Source organism: Diabrotica virgifera, chromosome 5 (genome assembly GCF_917563875.1).
Source record: "Diabrotica virgifera virgifera chromosome 5, PGI_DIABVI_V3a".
NCBI lineage: Eukaryota > Metazoa > Arthropoda > Insecta > Coleoptera > Chrysomelidae > Diabrotica > Diabrotica virgifera.
The window spans coordinates 186,251,580-186,261,097 of NC_065447.1; positions in this window are offsets into that span (position 1 = coordinate 186,251,580).

Below are 9,518 nucleotides of genomic sequence, written 5' to 3' on the forward strand. Positions count from 1 at the left end.
GTAAGAAACAGAAGAATAGAATGGAATGACCACATAAGCCGAATGACAACAAATAGGGTAGTCAGGACAGCGAGAGACGGTTCCACAATAGGAAGACGATCAGTGGGAAGACCACGAAAACGATGGAACGAAAACTTACTAGAGGCACATTGAAAAAACAGACAGAATCATGTCTATACAAAAAGAAGAAGAAGAAGAAGAAGAAGAATAAGAAGAAGAAGAAGAAGTACACCTTATAAATACCACCAAAAAGGCTATCAATGTAAACTAGTCTAAATAAAGAACACAAATATTAAATCGACTACTCGCATGGAAAAGATAGAAAGCTATGCCTGGAGCATACTGTAGAGCAGTGGTGCTCAGACTACTGCGTGGGATCTACCACCACATAAACTGCAAGCGTCCAGCTATCAACTGCAAGTAAAAAAAAATTGAAAATAAAAAACTTAATTGCACATTTGAATTTGATAAAAAGTGGTAACTACAGAGAGCTGTAATTAAAATCATGTTTTTCATCTTAATTTTATTTGGATGTTGTTGCATGGCACTGCATATCACCAACAAGTTTGTCATATGATGATACGTACTCGTAATTACCGATGGCCAAACGCAAGCATGATGAGAGATGTTCGTCAGTTAGTCGATTACGATACTTTGATTTCACTACCTTCATTTGGGAAAATGCAGACTCACAATTATGTGGATTCAAAGAATACTGTGAGCTTCAGAGCTACTTGCCTCAAAAACGGATATTTGTTTGACGATATGAAAGACCAAATTTTCGTATCGATCGATCTGGATTTAAGGTGTAAATCCGAAATTTTCAGGACCTCATTTTGGACGGAAATAATCTCCATATTGAAAGTAATGGATATGTCAGTGGCAATTTTTACATCTGTTCACAAGAAAATGTATTAGACATGAATGCGTCGACATGAAGCGTCTTGCAAATGAGTGGTTACACTTTGTTTCAATGATGGAAAGTTGCTTAAATCCTGTCTGTTCGTTTGATTAATCAATAATTTCAATTTGCTTTTTGACAAAATAATGTACTGCGCTCATCATATCGATAATTTTTTTTTATTTTTATCCTGTAGTTCCAAATTAAGGAGGTTCAAATAATTTGAACTGATATTTTTTGGTTTTTGTATTGCATTTTTTATCTTTTTCAATTTTCCCAAAAATAGCCCAGTAAGTAGTAAGTGAACGAGTAATACGGCGATACCGTGTAATTTTCAGGGGCAACTCCGAATTGCATGAAAACTTGGATTTATGTTCTACTTTAAAATTAAATTTGTGCCGTTGGTTACTTTTACTTGGGGGGGCGACAGTCACTCCTTATCGGGGGTGAAAAAGCATACGTTTAAGATAAGTATGGATAAATTGACCGGGAATGGATAAATTGATTAATTATAAGCAACTTTCGTTCTATAGAGTTTTTTTTATGTAATTTGAAACTTTTAGAGTTATTTGCGATTGAAAATGATTATTTTTTGGCAAAAAACTACGTTTTCAGACGGTTTTTCGCAAATAATTCAAAGAGTAAATATTTTATCTAAAAAAAATTTCTCAGCAAAAATGTAGCATAGAAAATAACGAAAAGAGTTGTGTATTCGTAAAGTCAATAGATCCATTAAAAGAAAGTTTGTAGCTCATGAAAAATACGTTTTTATTCGTCCAATTACAAATCGAATATTCATCGTGAAATAACCAAAAAATGAAGCACTTTTCGGGAAAAACCAATTTAAACGTTTTTAAAGGGTTTAAGAACAGCTTTATTTTAATTGTTTACAAAAGTTTCTAGCATTAGAAATAAGCGAGTTACGCTTAAAATAAAGTTGGTCCCCTTTTTATTTTGTAGAAAAAATCATGAAAGCCTCACCGTGTTTATCACCCAAAATAAAATTAATCGTTACCGCTTTAAAAACAATTTACTTTACTTATCTATTTTTTATATGATCTGTCAGTTTCACCGGTTTAAAGTGCTTATTTTTGGCTTAAAGGTTATTTGGTTAAAAGGGTTTGAACGAGTTAATACTCACGAGTGTATGCAAACTTTGAACAGCCTTATCTTAACCAATTTTTGTCCTTCAAAAAAACAAAATGAAACTAGCATATTTATAATAGTAAAACCCACATTTTTTTACTCTTTGAGATTTTTCATAACGCTAATAGGTACTTTTTAAGTTTTTTTTTGAAAAAAAAATTTTTCCAAAATTTTTAGAAAATTTTTTTACTAGATATAATACCAAATTTTTTCCAAAAAAATCATTTCAACCCGGTCAAACTTACAGATCATATAATATAAACAATACACATACGTTTAAAGTAAATGGTAAAGCGGTAACGATTAATTTTATTTAGGGTGCTAAATAGAGGGATATTTTCACAATTTTTTTACCAAAAAAAGGGGCCAATTTTTTTTCAGTGTAACTTGTTTATTTTTGATGCTAGAAACATTTGTCAAAAATAAAGCTTTTTTAAGACTAAAAATGTTAGTAAATTTTTTCCGAAAATTGCTTAATTTTTCAGTGATTTCACGTTGAAATATTCGATTTTGAATTAGACCAATAAGAACGTATTTTTCATGAGCTATAACTTTGCTTTTATTAGGTAGACTTTTAGACTTTACTGATACACCATTTTTTTCTTTTTTTTATAAGCTACATTTTCGATAATAATATTTTTTTGGATAAAATATTTACTCTTTGAGTTATTTGCGAAAACCGTCTGAAAACATAGTTTTTTTTTGTCGAAAAATAAACATTTTCAATCGCAAATAACTTGAAAAGTGTTGACTTACATAAAAAAAACTATAGAGGGTGTCCCGAAAAGATTGGTCATAAATTATACAACAGATTCTGGGGTCAAAAATATGTTGATTGAACCTAACTTAGTTTATGATTAGTACAAGTGTGCACATAAAAAAAGTTATCCCTTAAAAAAGTTAAGTGCCCTTTAAAACTACAAAATGAATATCAATTGTTTCCAGTATTTCGAAAACTATTAGAGATTTTTTATTGAAAATAGACTTGTAGCATTCTTATGGCAGGAACATCTTAACAAAAAATCATAGTGAAATTTGTGCACCCCATAAAAATTTAGACATCTTGGATATTAGCGCACTCTAATATGTCTGTGTAGATATTGGCATTGGATCCGACCGTCACATGTAACACCGTTGCCGTATCCTCTATTTTTTTTCATACTATCACGTTACAAATTTTTGTGATATTATATTTGTGTGTGAAATGTATCATGTTTGTGTATTTTAGGTATGTTCTAATATGTTATGTATATACAGGTTTTTACTTGATTATTTTAAATCATTGTGACGTTTTATTTTTCTATTATTCTTGTAGGTACATTTAACATTGATTGAAATTATGAAAGAAATATATAGAAAACAGCATGGCAACACTGTGACGCACAAACATAAAATATCATCCACATTCAGCTGTACGTTACATAGGGTGCTTTAATAGCCAGGATGTCCAAAAATTTTATGGAGGTTTTGTTCCCATAAACCCCCCCAAACTTTTGTCTATGTTCGTATTAAATTATTGTAAGTATTAATAGCGTTTTTAAATTTTTTTTGCCTCTTAGTAATTTCTCGAAAAGCCAGTTTTATCGAGATATTTTGAATACTTGTCAAATCCACCACCTATTTGTATATGGTTAAGTACGATTATAGGGACCTGGTAAAAATATGAAAAATCGATAATTTACATTTTTATAATATGAAAATATACTAAGAGGCAAAAAAGTTAAAAAAAAACTGTGATTAACTAATGGTACCGCAATAAAAGTTTAATTGGAACGTACACAAACATTTGGGGGGTTTGAAGGAATGAAAACCCCATACAATTTTTATGTAAACATATTAAAAAAGAAGCCGCATCTCGATAAAAACTGGTTTACCGAAAAAAGACTAAGAGGTAAAAAAGTTTTAAAAATATTGTGTCTAACTATTGGTACCACAATAATAATTTAATTGGAACGTACACAAAAGTTTGGGAGGGGTTTAAGGGAACAAAACCCCATAAAATTTTTATGGGGTGCACAAATTTCACTATAATTTTGTTTTAAGATGTTTCTGCCATAAGAATACCACATGCCTATTTTCAATAAAAAATCTCTAATAGTTTACGAAATATTGGAAACAATTGATTTTCATTTTGTAATTTTAAAGGGCTTTAACTTTTTTTATGTGCACATTTGTACTAGGGTAAATTAGGTTCAATCAACATATTTTTAACATCAAAATCTATGGTATAATTTATGACCAATCTTTTCGGGACACCCTGTTTTGAACGAACTTTTAATCAGTCAGTTTATCAATTTCCGGACTTATTTTAAACACTCGTTTTTTCACTACGAGAAGGGGTGACTGTAACTCCCCAAGCAAAAGCCACCAACGCAACGGCACAAATTCAACTTTAAAGTTGAGGGTAAGTAGAACCTAAATCCAAATTTTCATGCAATTCGGAGTTGCTCCTGAAATTTACACTTCAAAACGGTCATTTTCTGGGCTAAAATAAGTTGTTTGTTTTATGTCTAAAGTATAATAATGAAGTGCATTACAAAGATTACATCTTAAGCTTTAAAAAACACCTAGAAAATTGTAATATATCTGTTCAAACATGAGTAATAACCTCTTAAAATGGTAGTAATTCTGTAAACCTACGAAGTTTAAAACAATTACATTTTTTGAGTTTTTTTTCAATGAAACCTCACTTAGTAAAATGTTTGAAAAGTAAGTTGTTCAAATTTGAAATTTATATCAGTAAAATTGTATTAGTTACACATTTTTAAATCATTTTTAAACAAAATTCATGTAATTCACTTTCCTCCCACACCGTACTTATTCCCATACATTTTATTTATTTTTATTTTAACTATAAGATAGCTTATGTTCCTTTTTCATATACAATTTGTAAAAGTTCATTTGACGCATTAGTTAAAGAATTATATTAAAATAACTCATCCGTGCGCTTCGTCGAACGCTAGTATACAGTGCGCCAATGTTTGTGAGAAGGGTGACTTTAGCATTATAAATTAAAAATTATAGTAGCTATAGATTTAATTTTAGAAAAATCTTTATACAGAAAGGTTTTTTGTGTAAAATTTTCTGTAGTTAATTAAAAAAATAATTAATTTCGCAGTTAATTTATTTAATTAAAAATGACGAACTTCTGGAGTAGAACTTTTTGATATGTTGTTTATTAAACATTTCTTAATCAAATTACAAAAAGTTTTATCTTGTTTGATTTTTCCGAAGTCAAAATCTCTATTGACTCCCCTATTTAAACGTTTTAATTTTATATAAACGGAACACCTCAATTATTCTCAGTCGAGAATTATTAAAGCTCGCCTGCTGAAAGCTTTTTTTACACATTGAAAATCATTTATTTATAGATTTGATTGTGAAAATATTAAAATGATTACCAATACGAACGGCCAAACTAAAATCTTACCAAACTGCACCAACTTGGATTCGTCGTTTACATTTTCAATAACATTAAAAACTCCCTCTTAGATTAGAAGCTTTACAAACGTGTGGGAGTAGTTTGCGTCAAGAAGAATATAATTTTTTTAAAATAAGATTTTTAGTTATGCATTTCAATTATTAATGTATGCTAGACAGTAACTAGACATAATTTAATTATTATCATGACGCAAACATTTTAAAAATATTCTGTCATTTTAGCCGACCCTGGAAAATAATTAATAATAAGCTTGAATGTGCTGTGTTGTGTTTTTTCGTAATAAATATTTAGAAATAATACCATAAATAGACTAAAAGATAAACTACGTAAAAATGTTTCATTACCAGATTACATTATTACACAACGAGGATATTATTTGTTAATCTTATTCACTGAATAATAATAAATTAGTAAAAATTACATCCAAAAATTAAGAGTTTATTGATTAAGAATATTAACACAATTGAAAAATATGTTAAACCTTTTTTAATTACGATTAAACTACAATTGATTGCAATCCGAATTAGATTTGTTTCGACGTTTCGAATTCCAAATTGGAAATCGTCTTCAATAAATCTTTAAAATAACAAGCAATTGTGATTAATTATTTATATGGGAAATAAGCCACAATTAAAATGAAAAAAATAATTTTATTAACGTTTCGACGCCCAAATCGGGTGCCGTTGTCAAAATACAAAATATTACTAAAATAAACTAAAGTGTTGTCGCTAAGCAAAAAAATTCTTCTAATAATTTATTTAATCTCACTCATTTATATTGGCAATTCAGACATATATTATACATTTTAAAGTAGAAGACTTTAAAATGATATTGCCAATATTTATGAGTTGCGTTCCTGGGACGACTTACTGAAAGATAGTTCATTCGCTTACATGAAATTAACCCCAACTCAAGAATATCCGTCATAAAAAATTTATAGCATGTGATATGTCTTTAAAAAGACAACCAAATGCAACGACAGTAAAATTCTCGCGTTAGAGACTTCATAGTAAATCACAAGGGAAAACCAGGAAAAACCCTGTGATACTATCCCGACATCGTAAGTATTTGGTCTTACATTAATTTACTCTCAAAAAATAATACCAAATTCTGACTTGTAACATGTTTAAATTATAAATAATATTAATAATACTAGATATATAAGTAATACTAAAATATAAAATATGTACTAGCTCGATATTATTGACTTACTAATCTTGGTATTTTCTTTCTATTGACTTCCTCTTTCAGTATGGGTAACCACATCCTACTGCATTCTACCGAGGAATTTGCGACACAATTGGTTTCATTTAGCATAATTAGAGCCGCTTCTTTGATTTTTCTCTTTTTACTATCTGATTCTTTCAGGACTATACTTGAATCTCTCCACTGAACTCTATGTTCATTATCCCATGCGTGTTGATATATTTGAGATCTCTCAAATTCTCTATTTTTAATATAAGATTGATGTTCACTTATTCTAACGTCTAATGGTCTTGATGTCTCACCTAAATAAAATTGTTCGCATTCACAAGGTATTTTATAAATGCAATTCTTTGTTCTTTCTTGATCATTGTTAGGTTTAGTTTTAGATAGAATAGATCTCAATGTGTTTGTTGTTTTGAATGTTGTTGAAATGTTGAATTTATTTCCTATTGTTTTAAGTTTCTCGGATAGTCCTTTTATATATGGTATTGATATTTTCCTCGTATTATTTCTGGTGAATGTTGTAGGATCCCGTTCTAAGTTGTTCTGTTCCATTCGATCCAATCTTGACAATTCCTTATTTATAAACGATAAAGGATAATCATTTTTTAATAAAACAGATGTTAACAATTGTTTTTCTGCTAAAAAGGAATTTTCGTTAGAACAAGTAATTTTGGCTCTATCATATAAGGATTTAATGATTCCCTTTTTAACGTTGATGTTGTGATTTGACTTGTAATTGAGATATCTGTTGGTGTGTGTTGGTTTTCTATACACTTGAGTCTCATATCCAATATCCTTCTTTGAGATCAAAACATCGAGGAAAGGTAGGCTGTTATTGTATTCCTTTTCCATTGTAAATTTTATTGTCTCTTCTTGATCGTTTATAATATTCAGGAACGTATCCAACAATTCTGATCTATGAGGCCATATTGAAAACACATCATCTACATATCTCCACCATACTGTGGGTTTTAAATTTTGTTTAGAAATAATATTAGTTTCGAAATCCTCCATAAATATATTAGCCAATAATGGAGATAAAGAAGAGCCCATTGCTAGACCAAAATTTTGTTTATAGAATTCATTGTTTAGTTGAAAATAGGTATTATGGGTACATAATGTCAATAACTCCATTATAGCTGATACATTTAGTCTTGTCCTAGTTGCCAATGTATTATCATTCTCTAATTTCGTTTTGATTATGTTTAAAGTTTTATCTAATGGTACATTTGTAAATAAACTGTTTATGTCAAAACTTACTAAAATATTATTTGGATTAAATTCAATAGTTGACAATTTGTTTAAAAAATGTTTTGTATTTTTTATAAAAGTGTCATCATTATTAGCAAATGGTTTTAGAATGTTTAATAAGAATTTTGATAGTTCACTACAAGGAGAATTGATGGTACTACAAATGGGTCTAAGTGGTATGTTCGCTTTATGAATTTTCGGCACTCCATAAAAATGTGGTGTCTTACTGTAGTGAGGTGTCATTAATTTTCTTTGATAATATGTTAGATCATTTTTAAATTTGAATAAAGTTCTATATATTTTGTTTTCCAGTGTCTTCGTTGGATCCTTCGTTAATTTGCTATAAGGTCCATTTGTAATTAGATCTGTAATTTTGTCCTCATATTGTATTTTATTCATTATTACAGTTGCATTGCCTTTATCCGCTGGTAGGATTGTTATGGAGTCATCATTTCTTAAAGTTTTTAAAGCTTTCATTTCCTCTTTGCTGATGTTCTGTTCAATTTGATTAGACTTTTCCAATTCAAGTTTACATAGTACCCTATATTGTTCTTTTTCATGAGTTGGTAGACACTGGGATATTTTCTCCACTGAGCTGATTATGTCTAATTTTGGAATAGATGGATGAGTAACAGCATAGTTTAAACCTTTTGACAATACCAAATTTTCCGTTGCATTTAAATGTCTATTTGATAGATTGACAACTGTCGCTAATATGTCATTATTTCTATTTAGGTTATCAAAAATATGTAAACTATTTTGTTCTAAAAGATTATTAAATTTATTTAAATGTATATTTCTTTGTTTCTGATATGAATTTTCATAAATTATGTGTAAACTAAAAATAATTCGATCAAAATCAGAATTTGATATCATTCCGAAAAGTAAATCTTCAATACTTACGATGTCTTGTTCGATAAAAAATAAATTTGACCTGTGAAATTGCAACCTTTCCCTGATCATCGACAAACTGGCTCTATGTAGAATATTTTGGAGTCTTCTGCTTGAGTATGCTGGCCGTAACCTCAAGCCCTTTGGTATTATGTTGTTATTTCTACATCTTCTTAAAATTTTTATTGAATTTTGACAATGTGCCAGTTTCTCGTAGAAGGTTTCCAATTTCCTAAAATTTTGACACACGATAGGCCCATACCGGTTTCTTAATGTTGTTCTGAAGCTATTTCCTTGTGGCATTTTTATGATTAATTATTTATATGGGAAATAAGCCACAATTAAAATGAAAAAAATAATTTTATTAACGTTTCGACGCCCAAATCGGGTGCCGTTGTCAAAATACAAAATATTACTAAAATAAACTAAAGTGTTGTTGCTAAGCAAAAAAATTCTTCTAATAATTTATTTAATCTCACTCATTTATATTGGCAATTCAGACATATATTATACATTTTAAAGTAGAAGACTTTAAAATGATATTGCCAATATTTATGAGTTGCGTTCCTGGGACGACTTACTGAAAGATAGTTCATTCGATTACATGAAATTAACCCCAACTCAAGAATATCCGTCATAAAAAATTTATAGCATGTGATATGTCTTTAAAAAGACAAC